Consider the following 23,865-nt stretch of genomic DNA (forward strand, 5'->3'; position numbering starts at 1 on the left):
AGATGCGACGCAGGCTAGTGTTCACATTTCTATCTAAGTGTGGACATGCTAATGTTTACAATGCTATCCAAGTGTGGACATGCTAGTATTTACAATGCTATCCAAGTGTGAAAATGCTACTATTTCCAATTCTATCTAGATGCGACGCAGGCTAGTGTTCACAATTCTATCTAAGTGTAGACATGCTAATATTTACAATTCTATCTAAGTGTGGACATGCTAATATTTACATTGCTATCCAAGTGTGGACATGCTAATATTTACATTGCTATCCAAGTGTGGACATGCTAATATTTCCAATTCTATCTAGATGCGACGCAGGCTAGTGTTCACAATTCTATCTAAGTGTGGACATGCTAATATTTACAATTCTATCTATGTGTGGACATGCTAATATTTACAATGCTATCCAAGTGTGGACATGCTAATATTTGCAATTCTATCTAGATGCGACGCAGGCCAGTGTTCACAATTCTATCTAAGTGTGGACATGCTAATATTTACAATTCTATCTAAGTGTGGACATGCTAATATTTACAATTCTGTCTGAGTGTGGACATGCTAATATTTACAATGCTATCTAAGTGTGGACATGCTAATATTTACATTGCTATCCAAGTGTGAACATGCTAATATTTACATTGCTATCCAAGTGTGGGCATGCTAATATTTCCAATTCTATCTAGATGCGACGCAGGCTAGTGTTCACAATTTTATCTAAGTGTGGACATGCTAATATTTACAATGCTATCTAAGTGTGGACATGCTAATATTTACAATTCCATCTAGATGCGACGCAGACTAGTGTTCACAATTCTATCTAAGTGTGGACATGCTAATATTTACAATTCTATCTAAGTGTGGACATGCTAATATTTACAATTCTATCCAAGTGTGGACATGCTAATATTTACAATTCTATCTATGTGTGGACATGCTAATATTTACAATGCTATCCAAGCGTGGACATGCTAATATTTGCAATTCTATCTAGATGCGATGCAGGCTAGTGTTCACAATTCTATCTAAGTGTGGACATGCTAATATTTACAATTCTGTCTGAGTGTGGACATGCTAATATTTACAATGCTATCTAAGTGTGGACATGCTAATATTTACAATTCCATCTAGATGCGACGCAGGCTAGTGTTCACAATTCTATCTAAGTGTAGACATGCTAATATTTACAATTCTATCTAAGTGTGGACATGCTAATATTTACAATGCTATCCAAGTGTGGACATGCAAATATTTCCAATTCAATCTAGATGCGACGCAGGCTAGTGTTCACAATTCTATTTAAGTTTGGACATGCTAATATTTACATTTCTATATAAGTGTGGACATGCTAATATTTACATTTCTGTCTGAGTGTGGACATGCTAATATTTACAATGATATCTAAGTGTGGACATGCTAATATTTACAATTCCATCTAGATGCGACGCAGGCTAGTGTTCACAATTCTATCTAAGCGTGGACATGCTAATATTTACAATTCTATCTAAGTGTGAACATGTTAATATTTACAATGCTATCCAAGTGTGGACATGCTACTATTTCCAATTCTATCTAGATGCGACGCAGGCTAGTGTTCACAATTTTATCTAAGTTTAGTTATGCTAATATTTACAATTCTATCTAAGTGTGGACATGCTAATATTTACAATGCTATCCAAGTGTGGACATGCTACTATTTCCAATTCTATCTAGATGCGACGCAGGCTAGTGTTCACAATTCTAAGTGTGGACATGCTAATATTTACAATGCTATCTGAGTGTGGACATGCTAATATTTACAATTCCATCTAGATACGACGCAGGCTAGTGGTCACAATTCTATCCAAGTGTGGACATGCTAATATTTACAATTCTATCTATGTGTGGACATGCTAATATTTACAATGCTATCCAAGTGTGGACATGCTAATATTTAGAATTCTGTCTGAGTGTGGAAATGCTAATATTTACAATGCTATCTAAGTGTGGACATGCTAATATTTACATTGCTATCCAAGTGTGGACATGCTAATATTTACATTGCTATCCAAGTGTGGACATGCTAATATTTCCAATTCTATCTAGATGCGACGCAGGCTAGTGTTCACAATTCTGACTAAGTGTGGACATGCTAATATTTACACTGCTATCTAAGTGTGGACATGCTAATATTTACAATTCCATCTAGATGCGACGCAGGCTAGTGTTCACATTTCTATCTAAGTGCGGACATGCTAATGTTTACAATGCTATCCAAGTGTGGACATGCTAATATTTACAATTCTATCTAAATGTGACGCAGACTAGTGTTCACAATTCTATCTAAGTGTGGACATGCTAATATTTACAATTCCATCTAGATGCGACGCAGGCTAGTGTTCACATTTCTATCTAAGTGTGGACATGCTAATGTTTACAATGCTATCCAAGTGTGGACATGCTAGTATTTACAATGCTATCCAAGTGTGGACATGCTAATATTTCCAATTCTATCTAGATGCGATGCAGGCTAGTGTTCACAATTCTATCTAAGTGTGGACATGCTAATATTTAGAATTCTGTCTGAGTGTGGAAATGCTAATATTTACAATGCTATCTAAGTGTGGACATGCTAATATTTACATTGCTATCCAAGTGTGGACATGCTAATATTTACATTGCTATCCAAGTGTGGACATGCTAATATTTCCAATTCTATCTAGATGCGACGCAGGCTAGTGTTCACAATTCTGACTAAGTATGGACATGCTAATATTTACACTGCTATCTAAGTGTGGACATGCTAATATTTACAATTCCATCTAGATGCGACGCAGGCTAGTGTTCACATTTCTATCTAAGTGCGGAGATGCTAATGTTTACAATGCTATCCAAGTGTGGACATGCTAATATTTACAATTCTATCTAAATGTGACGCAGACTAGTGTTCACAATTCTATCTAAGTGTGGACATGCTAATATTTACAATTCTATCTAAGTACGGACATGCTAATATTTACAATGCTATCTAAGTGTGGACATGCTAATATTTACAATTCCATCTAGATGCGACGCAGGCTAGTGTTCACATTTCTATCTAAGTGTGGACATGCTAATGTTTACAATGCTATCCAAGTGTGGACATGCTAATATTTACAATTCTATCTAAGTGTGGACATGCTAATATTTACAATGCTATCCAAGTGTGGACATGCTAATATTTACAATTCTATCTAGATGCGACGCAGGCTAGTGTTCACAATTCTATCTAAGTGTGGACATGCTAATATTTACAATTCTATCTATGTGTGGACATGCTAATATTTACAATGCTATCCAAGCGTGGACATGCTAATATTTCCAATTCTATCTAGATGCGATGCAGGCTAGTGTTCACAATTCTATCTAAGTGTGGACATGCTAATATTTACAATTCTGTCTGAGTGTGGACATGCTAATATTTACAATGCTATCTAAGTGTGGAAATGCTAATATTTACAATTCCATCTAGATGCGACGCAGGCTAGTGTTCACAATTCTATCTAAGTGTGGAAATGCTAATATTTACAATGCTATCTAAGTGTGAACATGCTAATATTTACAATGCTATCCAAGTGTGGACATGCTACTATTTCCAATTCTATCTAGATGCGACGCAGGCTAGTGTTCACAATTCTATCTAAGTTTAGACATGCTAATATTTACAATTCTATCTAAGTGTGGACATGCTAATATTTACAATGCTATCCAAGTGTGGACATGCTACTATTTCCAATTCTATCTAGATGCGACGCAGGCTAGTGTTCACAATTTTATCTAAGTTTAGACATGCTAATATTTACAATTCTATCTAAGTGTGGACATGCTAATGTTTACAATGCTATCCAAGTGTGGACATGCTAATATTTACAATTCTATCTAAATGCGACGCAGACTAGTGTTCACAATTCTATCTAAGTGTGGACATGCTAATATTTACAATTCTATCTAAGTGTGGAAGTGCTAATATTTACAATGCTATCTGAGTGTGGACATGCTAATATTTACAATTCCATCTAGATGCGACGCAGGCTAGTGTTCACAATTCTATCCAAGTGTGGACATGCTAATATTTACATTTCTATCTATGTGTGGACATGCTAATATTTACAATGCTATCCAAGTGTGGACATGCTAATATTTCCAATTCTATCTAGATGCGATGCAGGCTAGTGTTCACAATTCTATCCAAGTGTGGACATGCTAATATTTACAATTCTATCCAAGTATCGACATGCTAATATTTACAATTCTATCTATGTGTGGACATGCTAATATTTACATTGCTATCCAAGTGTGGACATGCTAATATTTACATTGCTATCCAAGTGTGGACATGCTAATATTTCCAATTCTATCTAGATGCGACGCAGGCTAGTGTTCACAATTCTATCTAAGTGTGGACATGCTAATATTTACAATGCTATCTAAGAGTGGACATGCTAATATTTACAATTCCATCTAGATGCGACGCAGGCTAGTGTTCACAATTTTATCTAAGTTTAGACATGCTAATATTTACAATTCTATCTAAGTGTGGACATGCTAATATGTGCAATGCTATCCAAGTGTGGACATGCTACTATTTCCAATTCTATCTAGATGCGACGCAGGCTAGTGTTCACAATTCTAAGTGTGGACATGCTAATATTTACAATGCTATCTGAGTGTGGACATGCTAATATTTACAATTCCATCTAGAGGCGACGCAGGCTAGTGTTCACAATTCTATCCAAGTGTGGACATGCTAATATTTACAATTCTATCTATGTGTGGACATGCTAATATTTACAATGCTATCCAAGTGTGGACATGCTAATATTTCCAATTCTATCTAGATGCGATGCAGGCTAGTGTTCACAATTCTATCTAAGTGTGGACATGCTAATATTTACAATTCTATCTAGATTCGACGCAGGCTAGTGTTCACAATTCTATCTAAGTGTGGACATGCTAATATTTAGAATGCTATCTAAGTGTGGACATGCTAATATTTACATTGCTATCCAAGTGTGAACATGCTAATATTTACATTGCTATCCAAGTGTAGGCATGCTAATATTTCCAATTCTATCTAGATGCGACGCAGGCTAGTGTTCACAATTCTATCTAAGTTGGACATGCTAATATTTACAATTCTATCTAAGTGTGGACATGCTAATATTTACAATGCTATCCAAGTGTGGACATGCAAATATTTCCAATTCAATCTAGATGCGACGCAGGCTAGCGTTCACAATTCTATTTAAGTGTGGACATGCTAATATTTACAATTCTATATAAGTGTGGACATGCTAATATTTACATTTCTGTCTGAGTGTGGACATGCTAATATTTACAATGATATCTAAGTGTGGACATGCTAATATTTACAATTCCATCTAGATGCAACGCAGGCTAGTGTTCACAATTCTATCTAAGTGTGGACATGCTAATATTTACAATTCTATCTAAGGGTGAACATGCTAATTTTTACAATGCTATCCAAGTGTGGACATGCTACTATTTCCAATTCTATCTAGATGCGACGCAGGCTACTGTTCACAATTCTATCCAAGTGTGGACATGCTAATATTTACAATTCTATCTATGTGTGGACATGCTAATATTTACAATGCTATCCAAGTGTGGACATGCTAATATTTACAATTCTATCTAGATGCGATGCCGGCTAGTGTTCACAATTCTATCTAAGTGTGGACATGCTAATATTTACAATGCTATCTAAGTGTGGACATGCTAATATTTACAATTCCATCTAGATGCGACGCAGGCTAGTGTTCACATTTCTATCTAAGTGTGGACATGTTAATGTTTACAATGCTATCCAACTGTGGACATGCTAATATTTACAATTCTATCTCAATGCGACGCATACTAGTGTTCACAATTCTATCTAAGTGTGGACATGCTAATATTTACAATTCTATCTAAGTGTGGACATGCTAATATTTACAATGCTATCCAAGTGTGGACATGCTAATATTTACAATTCTATCTAGATGCGACGCAGGCTAGTGTTCACAATTCTATCTAAGTGTGGACATGCTAATATTTACAATTCTATCTATGTGTGGACATGCTAATATTTACAATGCTATCCAAGCGTGGACATGCTAATATTTCCAATTCTATCTAGATGCGATGCAGGCTAGTGTTCACAATTCTATCTAAGTGTGAACATGCTAATATTTACAATTCTGTCTGAGTGTGGACATGCTAATATTTACAATGCTACCTAAGTGTGGACATGCTAATATTTACATTTCTGTCTGAGTGTGGACATGCTAATATTTACAATTATATCTAAGTGTGGACTTGCTAATATTTACAATTCCATCTAGATGCGACGCAGGCTAGTGTTCACAATTCTGTCCAAGTGTGGACATGCTAATATTTACAATTCTATCTATGTGTGGACATGCTAATATTTACAATGCTATCCAAGTGTGGACATGCTAATATTTCCAATTCTATCTAGATGCGACGCAGGCTACTGTTCACAATTCTATCCAAGTGTGGACATGCTAATATTTACAATTCTATCTATGTGTGGACATGCTAATATTTACAATGCTATCCAAGTGTGGACATGCTAATATTTACAATTCTATCTAGATGCGATGCCGGCTAGTGTTCACAATTATATCTAAGTGTGGACATGCTAATATTTACAATGCTATCTAAGTGTGGACATGCTAATATTTACAATTCCATCTAGATGCGACGCAGGCTAGTGTTCACATTTCTATCTAAGTGTGGACATGTTAATGTTTACAATGCTATCCAACTGTGGACATGCTAATATTTACAATTCTATCTCAATGCGACGCATACTAGTGTTCACAATTCTATCTAAGTGTGGACATGCTAATATTTACAATTCTATCTAAGTGTGGACATGCTAATATTTACAATGCTATCCAAGTGTGGACATGCTAATATTTACAATTCTATCTAGATGCGACGCAGGCTAGTGTTCACAATTCTATCTAAGTGTGGACATGCTAATATTTACAATTCTATCTATGTGTGGACATGCTAATATTTACAATGCTATCCAAGCGTGGACATGCTAATATTTCCAATTCTATCTAGATGCGATGCAGGCTAGTGTTCACAATTCTATCTAAGTGTGGACATGCTAATATTTACAATTCTGTCTGAGTGTGGACATGCTAATATTTACAATGCTACCTAAGTGTGGACATGCTAATATTTACATTTCTGTCTGAGTGTGGACATGCTAATATTTACAATTATATCTAAGTGTGGACTTGCTAATATTTACAATTCCATCTAGATGCGACGCAGGCTAGTGTTCACAATTCTGTCCAAGTGTGGACATGCTAATATTTACAATTCTATCTATGTGTGGACATGCTAATATTTACAATGCTATCCAAGTGTGGACATGCTAATATTTCCAATTCTATCTAGATGCGACGCAGGCTAGTGTTCACAATTCTATCCAAGTGTGGACATGCTAATATTTACAATTCTATCTATGTGTGGACATGCTAATATTTACAATGCTATCCAAGTGTGGACATGCTAATATTTCCAATTCTATCTAGATGCGATGCAGGCTAATGTTCACAATTCTATCCAAGTGTGGACATGCTAATATTTACAATTCTATCCAAGTCTGGACATGCTAATATTTACAATTCTATCTATGTGTGGACATGCTAATAATTACATTGCTATCCAAGTGTGGACATGCTAATATTTACATTGCTATCTAGATGCGACGCAGGCTAGTGTTCACAATTCTATCTAAGTGTGGACATGCTAATATTTACAATGCTATCTAAGTGTGGACATGCTAATATTTACAATTCCATCTAGATGCGACGCAGGCTAGTGTTCACATTTCTATCTAAGTGTGGACATGCTAATGTTTACAATGCTATCCAACTGTGGACATGCTAATATTTACAATTCTATCTCAATGCGACGCAGACTAGTGTTCACAATTCTATCTAAGTGTGGACATGCTAATATTTACAATGCTATCCAAGTGTGGACATGCTAATATTTACAATTCTATCTAGATGCGACGCAGGCTAGTGTTCACAATTCTATCTAAGTGTGGACATGCTAATATTTACAATTCTATCTATGTGTGGACATGCTAATATTTACAATGCTATCCAAGCGTGGACATGCTAATATTTCCAATTCTATCTAGATGCGATGCAGGCTAGTGTTCACAATTCTATCTAAGTGTGGACATGCTAATATTTACAATTCTGTCTGAGTGTGGACATGCTAATATTTACAATGCTACCTAAGTGTGGACATGCTAATATTTACATTTCTGTCTGAGTGTGGACATGCTAATATTTACAATTATATCGAAGTGTGGACTTGCTAATATTTACAATTCCATCTAGATGCGACGCAGGCTTGTGTTCACAATTCTATCTAAGTGTGGACATGCTAATATTTACAATTCTATCTGAGTGTGAACATGTTAATATTTACAATGCTATCCAAGTGTGGACATTCTACTATTTCCAATTCTATCTAGATGTGACGCAGTCTAGTGTTCACAATTTTATCTAAGTTTAGACATGCTAATATTTACAATTCTATCTAAGTGTGGACATGCTAATATTTACAATGCTCTCCAAGTGTGGACATGCTACTATTTCCAATTCTATCTAGATGCGACGCAGGCTAGTGTTCACAATTCTAAGTGTGGAAGTGCTAATATTTACAATGCTATCTGAGTGTGGACATGCTAATATTTACAATTCCATCTAGATGCGACGCAGGCTAGTGTTCACAATTCTATCCAAGTGTGGACATGCTAATATTTACATTTCTATCTATGTGTGGACATGCTAATATTTACAATGCTATCCAAGTGTGGACATGCTAATATTTCCAAATCTATCTAGATGCGATGCAGGCTAGTGTTCACAATTCTATCCAAGTGTGGACATGGTAATATTTACAATTCTATCCAAGTCTGGACATGCTAATATTTACAATTCTATCTATGTGTGGACATGCTAATATTTACATTGCTATCCAAGTGTGGACATGCTAATATTTACATTGCTATCCAAGTGTGGACATGCTAATATTTCCAATTCTATCTAGATGCGACGCAGGCTAGTGTTCACAATTCTATCTAAGTGTGGACATGCTAATATTTACAATGCTATCTAAGAGTAGACATGCTAATATTTACAATTCCATCTAGATGCGACGCAGGCTAGTGTTCACAATTTTATCTAAGTTTAGACATGCTAATATTTACAATTCTATCTAAGTGTGGACATGCTAATATTTGCAATGCTATCCAAGTGTGGACATGCTACTATTTCCAATTCTATCTAGATGCGACGCAGGCTAGTGTTCACAATTCTATCTAAGTGTGGACATGCTAATATTTACAATGCTATCTAAGTGTGGACATGCTAATATTTACATTGCTATCCAAGTGTGAACATGCTAATATTTACATTGCTATCCAAGTGTAGGCATGCTAATATTTCCAATTCTATCTAGATGCGACGCAGGCTAGTGTTCACAATTTTATCTAAGTGTGGACATGCTAATATTTACAATGCTATCTGAGTGTGGACATGCTAATATTTACAATTCCATCTAGAGGCGACGCAGGCTAGTGTTCACAATTCTATCCAAGTGTGGACATGCTAATATTTACAATTCTATCTATGTGTGGACATGCTAATATTTACAATGCTATCCAAGTGTGGACATGCTAATATTTACAATTCTATCTAGATGCGACGCAGGCTAGTGTTCACAATTCTATCTAAGTGTGGACATGCTAATATTTACAATGCTATCTAAGTGTGGACATGCTAATATTTACATTGCTATCCAAGTGTGAACATGCTAATATTTACATTGCTATCCAAGTGTAGGCATGCTAATATTTCCAATTCTATCTAGATGCGACGCAGGCTAGTGTTCACAATTTTATCTAAGTGTGGACATGCTAATATTTACAATGCTATCTAAGTGTGGACATGCTAATATTTACAATTCCATCTAGATGCGACACAGGCTAGTGTTCACATTTCTATCTAAGTGTGGACATGCTAATGTTTACAATGCTATCCAAGTGTGGACATGCTAATAATTACAATTCTATCTAAATGCGACGCAGACTAGTGTTCACAATTCTATCTAAGTGTGGACATGCTAATATTTACAATTCTATCCAAGTGTGGACATGCTAATATTTACAATTCTATCTATGTGTGGACATGCTAATATTTACAATGCTATCCAAGCGTGGACATGCTAATATTTCCAATTCTATCTAGATGCGATGCAGGCTAGTGTTCACAATTCTATCTAAGTGGGGACATGCTAATATTTACAATTCTGTCTGAGTGTGGACATGCTAATATTTACAATGCGATCTAAGTGTGGACATGCTAATATTTACAATTCCATCTAGATGCGACGCAGGCTAGTGTTCACAATTCTATCTAAGTGTAGACATGCTAATATTTACAATTCTATCTAAGTGTGGACATGCTAATATTTACAATGCTATCCAAGTGTGGACATGCAAATATTTCCAATTCAATCTAGATGCGACGCAGGCTAATGTTCACAATTCTATTTAAGTTTGGACATGCTAATATTTACATTTCTATATAAGTGTGGACATGCTAATATTTACATTTCTGTCTGAGTGTGGACATGCTAATATTTACAATGATATCTAAGTGTGGACATGCTAATATTTACAATTCCATCTAGATGCGACGCAGGCTAGTGTTCACAATTTTATCTAAGTTTAGACATGCTAATATTTACAATTCTATCTAAGTGTGGACATGCTAATGTTTACAATGCTATCCAAGTGTGGACATGCTAATATTTACAATTCTATCTAAATGCGACGCTGACTAGTGTTCACAATTCTATCTAAGTGTGGACATGCTAATATTTACAATTCTATCTAAGTGTGGACATGCTAATATTTACAATGCTATCCAAGTGTGGACATGCTAATATTTACAATTCTATCTAGATGCGACGCAGGCTAGTGTTCACAATTCTATCTAAGTGTGGACATGCTATTATTTACAATTCTATCTATGTGTGGACATGCTAATATTTACAATGCTATCCAAGCGTGGACATGCTAATATTTCCAATTCTATCTAGATGCGATGCAGGCTAGTGTTTACAATTTTATCTAAGTGTGGACATGCTAATATTTACAATTCTGTTTAAGTGTGGACATGCTAATATTTACAATGCTATCTAAGTGTGGACATGCTAATATTTACATTTCTGTCTGAGTGTGGACATGCTAATATTTACAATGATATCTAAGTGTGGACATGCTATTATTTACAATTCCATCTAGATGCGACGCAGGCTAATGTTCAAAATTCTATCTAAGTGTGGACATGCTAATGTTTACAATTCTATCTAAGTGTGAACATGCTAATATTTACAATGCTATCCAAGTGTGGACATGCTACTATTTCCAATTCTATCTAGATGCGACGCAGGCTAGTGTTCACAATTCTATCTAAGTTTAGACATGCTAATATTTACAATTCGATCTAGAGGCGACGCAGGCTAGTGTTCACAATTCTATCCAAGTGTGGACATGCTAATATTTACAATGCTATCTAAGTGTGGACATGCTAATATTTACATTGCTATCCAAGTGTGAACATGCTAATATTTACATTGCTATACAAGTGTAGGCATGCTAATATTTCCAATTCTATCTAGATGCGACGCAGGCTAGTGTTCACAATTTTATCTAAGTGTGGACATGCTAATATTTACAATGCTATCTAAGTGTGGACATGCTAATATTTACAATTCCATCTAGATGCGACACAGGCTAGTGTTCACATTTCTATCTAAGTGTGGACATGCTAATGTTTACAATGCTATCCAAGTGTGGACATGCTAATAATTACAATTCTATCTAAATGCGACGCAGACTAGTGTTCACAATTCTATCTAAGTGTGGTCATGCTAATATTTACAATTCTATCCAAGTGTGGACATGCTAATATTTACAATTCTATCTATGTGTGGACATGCTAATATTTACAATGCTATCCAAGCGTGGACATGCTAATATTTCCAATTCTATCTAGATGCGATGCAGGCTAGTGTTCACAATTCTATCTAAGTGTGGACATGCTAATATTTACAATTCTGTCTGAGTGTGGACATGCTAATATTTACAATGCTATCTAAGTGTGGACATGCTAATATTTACAATTCCATCTAGATGCGACGCAGGCTAGTGTTCACAATTCTATCTAAGTGTAGACATGCTAATATTTACAATTCTATCTAAGTGTGGACATGCTAATATTTACAATGCTATCCAAGTGTGGACATGCAAATATTTCCAATTCAATCTAGATGCGACGCAGGCTAGTGTTCACAATTCTATTTAAGTTTGGACATGCTAATATTTACATTTCTATATAAGTGTGGACATGCTAATATTTACATTTCTGTCTGAGTGTGGACATGCTAATATTTACAATGATATCTAAGTGTGGACATGCTAATATTTACAATTCCATCTAGATGCGACGCAGGCTAGTGTTCACAATTTTATCTAAGTTTAGACATGCTAATATTTACAATTCTATCTAAGTGTGGACATGCTAATGTTTACAATGCTATCCAAGTGTGGACATGCTAATATTTACAATTCTATCTAAATGCGACGCAGACTAGTGTTCACAATTCTATCTAAGTGTGGACATGCTAATATTTACAATTCTATCTAAGTGTGGACATGCTAATATTTACAATGCTATCCAAGTGTGGACATGCTAATATTTACAATTCTATCTAGATGCGACGCAGGCTAGTGTTCACAATTCTATCTAAGTGTGGACATGCTAATATTTACAATTCTATCTATGTGTGGACATGCTAATATTTACAATGCTATCCAAGCGTGGACATGCTAATATTTCCAATTCTATCTAGATGCGATGCAGGCTAGTGTTCACAATTCTATCTAAGTGTGGACATGCTAATATTTACAATTCTGTCTAAGTGTGGACATGCTAATATTTACAATGCTATCTAAGTGTGGACATGCTAATATTTACATTTCTGTCTGAGTGTGGACATGCTAATATTTACAATGATATCTAAGTGTGGACATGCTAATATTTACAATTCCATCTAGATGCGACGCAGGCTAATGTTCACAATTCTATCTAAGTGTGGACATGCTAATGTTTACAATTCTATCTAAGTGTGAACATGCTAATATTTACAATGCTATCCAAGTGTGGACATGCTACTATTTCCAATTCTATCTAGATGCGACGCAGGCTAGTGTTCACAATTCTATCTAAGTTTAGACATGCTAATATTTACAATTCTATCTAAGTGTGGACATGCTAATGTTTACAATGCTATCCAAGTGTGCACATGCTAATATTTACAATTCTATCTAGATGCGACGGAGGCTAGTGTTCACAATTCTATCTAAGTGTGGACATGCTAATATTTACAATGCTATCCAAGTGTGGACATGCTAATATTTACAATTCTATCTAGATGCGACGCAGGCTAGTGTTCACAATTCTATCTAAGTGTGGACATGCTAATATTTACAATTCTATCTATGTGTGGACATGCTAATATTTACAATGCTATCCAAGCGTGGACATGCTAATATTTCCAATTCTATCTAGATGCGATGCAGGCTAGTGTTCACAATTCTATCTAAGTGTGGACATGCTAATATTTACAATTCTATCTAAGTGTGGACATGCTAATATTTACAATGCTATCTAAGTGTGGACATGCTAATATTTACATTTCTGTCTGAGTGTGGACATGCTAATATTTACAATGATATCTAAGTGTGGACATGCTAATATTTACAATTCCATCTAGATGCGACGCAGGCTAATGTTCACAATTCTATCTAAGTGTGGACATGCTAATGTTTACAATTCTATCTAAGTGTGAACATGCTAATATTTACAATGCTATCCAAGTGTGGACATGCTACTATTTCCAATTCTATCTAGATGCGACGCAGGCTAGTGTTCACAATTCTATCTAAGTTTAGACATGCTAATATTTACAATTCTATCTAAGTGTGGACATGCTAATGTTTACAATGCTATCCAAGTGTGGACATGCTAATATTTACAATTCTATCTAGATGCGACGCAGGCTAGTGTTCACAATTCTATCTAAGTGTGGACATGCTAATATTTACAATTCTATCTAAGTGTGGACATGCTAATATTTACAATGCTATCCAAGTGTGGACATGCTAATATTTACAATGCTATCCAAGTGTGGACATGCAAATATTTCCAATTCAATCTAGATGCGACGCAGGCTAGTGTTCACAATTCTATTTAAGTGTGGACATGCTAATATTTACAATTCTATATAAGTGTGGACATGCTAATATTTACATTTCTGTCTGAGTGTGGACATGCTAATATTTACAATGATATCTAAGTGTGGACATGCTAATATTTACAATTCCATCTAGATGCAACGCAGGCTAGTGTTCACAATTCTATCTAAGTGTGGACATGCTAATATTTACAATTCTATCTAAGGGTGAACATGCTAATTTTTACAATGCTATCCAAGTGTGGACATGCTACTATTTCCAATTCTATCTAGATGCGACGCAGGCTACTGTTCACAATTCTATCCAAGTGTGGACATGCTAATATTTACAATTCTATCTATGTGTGGACATGCTAATATTTACAATGCTATCCAAGTGCGGACATGCTAATATTTACAATTCTATCTAGATGCAATGCCGGCTAGTGTTCACAATTCTATCTAAGTGTGGACATGCTAATATTTACAATGCTATCTAAGTGTGGACATGCTAATATTTACAATTCCATCTAGATGCGACGCAGGCTAGTGTTCACATTTCTATCTAAGTGTGGACATGCTAATGTTTACAATGCTATCCAACTGTGGACATGCTAATATTTACAATTCTATCTCAGTGCGACGCATACTAGTGTTCACAATTCTATCTAAGTGTGGACATGCTAATATTTACAATTCTATCTAAGTGTGGACATGCTAATATTTACAATGCTATCCAAGTGTGGACATGCTAATATTTACAATTCTATCTAGATGCGACGCAGGCTAGTGTTCACAATTCTATCTAAGTGTGGACATGCTAATATTTACAATTCTGTCTGAGTGTGGACATGCTAATATTTACAATGCTACCTAAGTGTGGACATGCTAATATTTACATTTCTGTCTGAGTGTGGACATGCTAATATTTACAATTATATCTAAGTGTGGACTTGCTAATATTTACAATTCCATCTAGATGCGACGCAGGCTAGTGTTCACAATTCTGTCCAAGTGTGGACATGCTAATATTTACAATTCTATCTATGTGTGGACATGCTAATATTTACAATGCTATCCAAGTGTGGACATGCTAATATTTCCAATTCTATCTAGATGCGACGCAGGCTAGTGTTCACAATTCTATCCAAGTGTGGACATGCTAATATTTACAATTCTATCTATGTGTGGACATGCTAATATTTACATTGCTATCCAAGTGTGGACATGCTAATATTTACATTGCTATCCAAGTGTGGACATGCTAATATTTCCAATTCTATCTAGATGCGACGCAGGCTAGTGTTCACAATTCTGACTAAGTGTGGACATGCTAATATTTACACTGCTATCTGAGTGTGGACATGCTAATATTTACAATTCCATCTAGATGCGACGCAGGCTAGTGTTCACATTTCTATCTAAGTGCGGACATGCTAATGTTTACAATGCTATCCAAGTGTGGACATGCTAATATTTACAATTCTATCTAAGTGTGGACATGCTAATATTTACAATGCTATCTAAGTGTGGACATGCTAACATTTACAATTCCATCTAGATGCGACGCAGGCTAGTGTTCACATTTCTATCTAAGTGTGGACATGCTAATGTTTACAATGCTATCCAAGTGTGGACATGCTAATATTTACAATTCTATCTAAGTGTGGACATGCTAATATTTACAATGCTATCCAAGTGTGGACATGCTAATATTTACAATTCTATCTAGATGCGACGCAGGCTAGTGTTCACAATTCTATCTAAGTGTGGACATGCTAATATTTACAATTCTATCTATGTGTGGACATGCTAATATTTACAATGCTATCCAAGCGTGGACATGCTAATATTTCCAATTCTATCTAGATGCGATGCAGGCTAGTGTTCACAATTCTATCTAAGTGTGGACATGCTAATATTTACAATTCTGTCTGAGTGTGGATATGCTAATATTTACAATGCTATCCAAGTGTGGACATGCTACTATTTCCAATTCTATCTAGATGCGACGCAGGCTACTGTTCACAATTCTATCCAAGTGTGGACATGCTAATATTTACAATTCTATCTATGTGTGGACATGCTAATATTTACAATGCTATCCAAGTGCGGACATGCTAATATTTACAATTCTATCTAGATGCAATGCCGGCTAGTGTTCACAATTCTATCTAAGTGTGGACATGCTAATATTTACAATGCTATCTAAGTGTGGACATGCTAATATTTACAATTCCATCTAGATGCGACGCAGGCTAGTGTTCACATTTCTATCTAAGTGTGGACATGCTAATGTTTACAATGCTATCCAACTGTGGACATGCTAATATTTACAATTCTATCTCAGTGCGACGCATACTAGTGTTCACAATTCTATCTAAGTGTGGACATGCTAATATTTACAATTCTATCTAAGTGTGGACATGCTAATATTTACAATGCTATCCAAGTGTGGACATGCTAATATTTACAATTCTATCTAGATGCGACGCAGGCTAGTGTTCACAATTCTATCTAAGTGTGGACATGCTAATATTTACAATTCTGTCTGAGTGTGGACATGCTAATATTTACAATGCTACCTAAGTGTGGACATGCTAATATTTACATTTCTGTCTGAGTGTGGACATGCTAATATTTACAATTATATCTAAGTGTGGACTTGCTAATATTTACAATTCCATCTAGATGCGACGCAGGCTAGTGTTCACAATTCTGTCCAAGTGTGGACATGCTAATATTTACAATTCTATCTATGTGTGGACATGCTAATATTTACAATGCTATCCAAGTGTGGACATGCTAATATTTCCAATTCTATCTAGATGCGACGCAGGCTAGTGTTCACAATTCTATCCAAGTGTGGACATGCTAATATTTACAATTCTATCTATGTGTGGACATGCTAATATTTACATTGCTATCCAAGTGTGGACATGCTAATATTTACATTGCTATCCAAGTGTGGACATGCTAATATTTCCAATTCTATCTAGATGCGACGCAGGCTAGTGTTCACAATTCTGACTAAGTGTGGACATGCTAATATTTACACTGCTATCTGAGTGTGGACATGCTAATATTTACAATTCCATCTAGATGCGACGCAGGCTAGTGTTCACATTTCTATCTAAGTGCGGACATGCTAATGTTTACAATGCTATCCAAGTGTGGACATGCTAATATTTACAATTCTATCTAAGTGTGGACATGCTAATATTTACAATGCTATCTAAGTGTGGACATGCTAACATTTACAATTCCATCTAGATGCGACGCAGGCTAGTGTTCACATTTCTATCTAAGTGTGGACATGCTAATGTTTACAATGCTATCCAAGTGTGGACATGCTAATATTTACAATTCTATCTAAGTGTGGACATGCTAATATTTACAATGCTATCCAAGTGTGGACATGCTAATATTTACAATTCTATCTAGATGCGACGCAGGCTAGTGTTCACAATTCTATCTAAGTGTGGACATGCTAATATTTACAATTCTATCTATGTGTGGACATGCTAATATTTACAATGCTATCCAAGCGTGGACATGCTAATATTTCCAATTCTATCTAGATGCGATGCAGGCTAGTGTTCACAATTCTATCTAAGTGTGGACATGCTAATATTTACAATTCTGTCTGAGTGTGGACATGCTAATATTTACAATGCTATCTAAGTGTGGCTATGCTAATATTTACAATTCCATCTAGATGCGACGCAGGCTAGTGTTCACAATTCTATCTAAGTGTGGACATGCTAATATTTACAATGCTATCTAAGTGTGAACATGCTAATATTTACAATGCTATCCAAGTGTGGACATGCTACTATTTCCAATTCTATCTAGATGCGACGCAGGCTAGTGTTCACAATTCTATCTAAGTTTAGACATGCTAATATTTACAATTCTATGTAAGTGTGGACATGCTAATATTTACAATGCTATCCAAGTGTGGACATGCTACTATTTCCAATTCTATCTAGATGCGACGCAGGCTAGTGTTCACAATTTTATCTAAGTTTAGACATGCTAATATTTACAATTCTATCTAAGTGTGGACATGCTAATGTTTACAATGCTATCCAATTGTGGACATGCTAATATTTACAATTCTATCTAAATGCGACGCAGACTAGTGTTCACAATTCTATCTAAGTGTGGACATGCTAATATTTACAATTCTATCTAAGTGTGGACATGCTAATATTTACAATGCTATCTAAGTGTGAACATGCTAATATTTACAATGCTATCCAAGTGTGGACATGCTACTATTTCCAATTCTATCTAGATGCGACGCAGGCTAGTGTTCACAATTCTATCTAAGTTTAGACATGCTAATATTTACATTTCTGTCTGAGTGTGGACATGCTAATATTTACAATGATATCTAAGTGTGGACATGCTAATATTTACAATTCCATCTAGATGCGACGCAGGCTAGTGTTCACAATTTTATCTAAGTTTAGACATGCTAATATTTACAATTCTATCTAAGTGTGGACATGCTAATGTTTACAATGCTATCCAAGTGTGGAATGCTAATATTTACAATTCTATCTAAATGCGACGCAGACTAGTGTTCACAATTCTATCTAAGTGTGGACATGCTAATATTTACAATTCTATCTAAGTGTGGACATGCTAATAATTACAATGCTATCCAAGTGTGGACATGCTAATATTTACAATTCTATCTAGATGCGACGCAGGCTAGTGTTCACAATTCTATCTAAGTGTGGACATGCTAATATTTACAATTCTATCTATGTGTGGACATGCTAATATTTACAATGCTATCCAAGTGTGGACATGCTAATATTTCCAATTCTATCTAGATGCGATGCAGGCTAGTGTTCACAATTCTATCTAAGTGTGGACATGCTAATATTTACAATTCTGTCTAAGTGTGGACATGCTAATATTTACAATGCTATCTAAGTGTGGACATGCTAATATTTACATTTCTGTCTGAGTGTGGACATGCTAATATTTACAATGATATCTAAGTGTGGACATGCTAATATTTACAATTCCATCTAGATGCGACGCAGGCTAATGTTCACAATTCTATCTAAGTGTGGACATGCTAATGTTTACAATTCTATCTAAGTGTGAACATGCTAATATTTACAATGCTATCCAAGTGTGGACATGCTACTATTTCCAATTCTATCTAGATGCGACGCAGGCTAGTGTTCACAATTCTATCTAAGTTTAGACATGCTAATATTTACAATTCTATCTAAGTGTGGACATGCTAATGTTTACAATGCTATCCAAGTGTGGACATGCTAATATTTACAATTCTATCTAGATGCGACGCAGGCTAGTGTTCACAATTCTATCTAAGTGTGGACATGCTAATATTTACAATTCTATCTAAGTGTGGACATGCTAATATTTACAATGCTATCCAAGTGTGGACATGCTAATATTTACAATGCTATCCAAGTGTGGACATGCAAATATTTCCAATTCAATCTAGATGCGACGCAGGCTAGTGTTCACAATTCTATTTAAGTGTGGACATGCTAATATTTACAATTCTATATAAGTGTGGACATGCTAATATTTACATTTCTGTCTGAGTGTGGACATGCTAATATTTACAATGATATCTAAGTGTGGACATGCTAATATTTACAATTCCATCTAGATGCAACGCAGGCTAGTGTTCACAATTCTATCTAAGTGTGGACATGCTAATATTTACAATTCTATCTAAGGGTGAACATGCTAATTTTTACAATGCTATCCAAGTGTGGACATGCTACTATTTCCAATTCTATCTAGATGCGACGCAGGCTACTGTTCACAATTATATCCAAGTGTGGACATGCTAATATTTACAATTCTATCTATGTGTGGACATGCTAATATTTACAATGCTATCCAAGTGTGGACATGCTAATATTTACAATTCTATCTAGATGCGATGCCGGCTAGTGTTCACAATTCTATCTAAGTGTGGACATGCTAATATTTACAATGCTATCTAAGTGTGGACATGCTAATATTTACAATTCCATCTAGATGCGACGCAGGCTAATGTTCACATTTCTATCTAAGTGTGGACATGCTAATGTTTACAATGCTATCCAACTGTGGACATGCTAATATTTACAATTCTATCTCAATGCGACGCATACTAATGTTCACAATTCTATCTAAGTGTGGACATGCTAATATTTACAATTCTATCTAAGTGTGGACATGCTAATATTTACAATGCTATCCAAGTGTGGACATGCTAATATTTACAATTCTATCTAGATGCGACGCAGGCTAGTGTTCACAATTCTATCTAAGTGTGGACATGCTAATATTTACAATTCTATCTATGTGTGGACATGCTAATATTTACAATGCTATCCAAGCGTGGACATGCTAATATTTCCAATTCTATCTAGATGCGATGCAGGCTAGTGTTCACAATTCTATCTAAGTGTGGACATGCTAATATTTACAATTCTGTCTGAGTGTGGACATGCTAATATTTACAATGCTACCTAAGTGTGGACATGCTAATATTTACAATTATATCTAAGTGTGGACTTGCTAATATTTACAATTCCATCTAGATGCGACGCAGGCTAGTGTTCACAATTCTGTCCAAGTGTGGACATGTTAATATTTACAATTCTATCTATGTGTGGACATGCTAATATTTACAATGCTATCCAAGTGTGGACATGCTAATATTTCCAATTCTATCTAGATGCGACGCAGGCTAGTGTTCACAATTCTATCCAAGTGTGGACATGCTAATATTTACAATTCTATCTATGTGTGGACATGCTAATATTTACATTGCTATCCAAGTGTGGACATGCTAATATTTACATTGCTATCCAAGTGTGGACATGCTAATATTTCCAATTCTATCTAGATGCGACGCAGGCTAGTGTTCACAATTCTGACTAAGTGTGGACATGCTAATATTTACACTGCTATCTAAGTGTGGACATGCTAATATTTACAATTCCATCTAGATGCGACGCAGGCTAGTGTTCACATTTCTATCTAAGTGCGGACATGCTAATGTTTACAATGCTATCCAAGTGTGGACATGCTAATATTTACAATTCTATCTAAGTGTGGACATGCTAATATTTACAATGCTATCTAAGTGTGGACATGCTAATATTTACAATTCCATCTAGATGCGACGCAGGCTAGTGTTCACATTTCTATCTAAGTGTGGACATGCTAATGTTTACAATGCTATCCAAGTGTGGACATGCTAATATTTACAATTCTATCTAAGTGTGGACATGCTAATATTTACAATGCTATCCAAGTGTGGACATGCTAATATTTACAATTCTATCTAGATGCGACGCAGGCTAGTGTTCACAATTCTATCTAAGTGTGGACATGCTAATATTTACAATTCTATCTATGTGTGGACATGCTAATATTTACAATGCTATCCAAGCGTGGACATGCTAATATTTCCAATTCTATCTAGATGCGATGCAGGCTAGTGTTCACAATTCTATCTAAGTGTGGACATGCTAATATTTACAATTCTGTCTGAGTGTGGACATGCTACTATTTCCAATTCTATCTAGATGCGACGCAGGCTAGTGTTCACAATTTAATCTAAGTTTAGACATGCTAATATTTACAATTCTATCTAAGTGTGGACATGCTAATGTTTACAATGCTATCCAAGTGTGGACATGCTAATATTTACAATTCTATCTAAATGCGACGCAGACTAGTGTTCACAATTCTATCTAAGTGTGGACATGCTAATATTTACAATTCTATCTAAGTGTGGACATGCTAATATTTACAATGCTATCCAAGTGTGGACATGCTAATATTTACAATTCTATCTAGATGCAACGCAGGCTAGTGTTCACAATTCTATCTAAGTGTGGACATGCTAATATTTACAATTCTATCTATGTGTGGACATGCTAATATTTACAATGCTATCCAAGCGTGGACATGCTAATATTTCCAATTCTATCTAGATGCGATGCAGGCTAGTGTTCACAATTCTATCTAAGTGTGGACTTGCTAATATTTACAATTCTGTCTAAGTGTGGACATGCTAATATTTACAATGCTATCTAAGTGTGGACATGCTAATATTTACATTTCTGTCTGAGTGTGGACATGCTAATATTTACAATGATATCTAAGTGTGGACATGCTAATATTTACAATTCCATCTAGATGCGACGCAGGCTAGTGTTCACAATTCTATCTAAGTGTGGACATGCTAATGTTTACAATTCTATCTAAGTGTGAACATGCTAATATTTACAATGCTATCCAAGTGTGAAAATGCTACTATTTCCAATTCTATCTAGATGCGACGCAGGCTAGTGTTCACAATTCTATCTAAGTGTAGACATGCTAATATTTACAATTCTATCTAAGTGTGGACATGCTAATATTTACATTGCTATCCAAGTATGGACATGCTAATATTTACATTGCTATCCAAGTGTGGACATGCTAATATTTCCAATTCTATCTAGATGCGACGCAGGCTAGTGTTCACAATTCTATCTAAGTGTGGACATGCTAATATTTACAATTCTATATAAGTGTGGACATGCTAATATTTACATTTCTGTGTGAGTGTGGACATGCTAATATTTACAATGATATCTAAGTGTGGACATGCTGATATTTACAATTCCATTTAGATGCGACGCAGGCTAGTGTTCACAATTCTATCTAAGTGTGGACATGCTAATATTTACAATTCTATCTATGTGTGGACATGCTAATATTTACAATGCTATCCAAGTGTGGACATGCTAATATTTCCAATTCTATCTAGATGTGACGCAGGCTAGTGTTCACAATTCTATCCAAGTGTGGACATGCTAATATTTACATTGCTATCCAAGTGTGGACATGCTAATATTTACATTGCTATCCAAGTGTGGACATGCTAATATTTCCTATTCTATCTAGATGCGACGCAGGCTAGTGTTCACAATTCTGACTAAGTGTGGACATGCTAATATTTACACTGCTATCTAAGTGTGGACATGCTAATATTTACAATTCCATCTAGATGCGACGCAGGCTAGTGTTCACATTTCTATCTAAGTGCGGACATGCTAATGTTTACAATGCTATCCAAGTGTGGACATGCTAATATTTACAATTCTATCTAAGTGTGGACATGCTAATATTTACAATGCTATCTAAGTGTGGACATGCTAATATTTACAATTCCATCTAGATGCGACGCAGGCTAGTGTTCACATTTCTATCTAAGCGTGGACATGCTAATGTTTACAATGCTATCCAAGTGTGGACATGCTAATATTTACAATTCTATCTAAGTGTGGACATGCTAATATTTACAATGCTATCCAAGTGTGGACATGCTAATATTTACAATTCTATCTAGATGCGACGCAGGCTAGTGTTCACAATTCTATCTAGGTGTGGACATGCTAATATTTACAATTCTATCTATGTGTGGACATG

The sequence above is a fragment of the Ambystoma mexicanum genome, chromosome 5q (genome assembly GCF_040938575.1).
Source record: "Ambystoma mexicanum isolate Mex_15411 chromosome 5q, UKY_AmexF1_1, whole genome shotgun sequence".
Taxonomy (NCBI): domain Eukaryota; kingdom Metazoa; phylum Chordata; class Amphibia; order Caudata; family Ambystomatidae; genus Ambystoma; species Ambystoma mexicanum.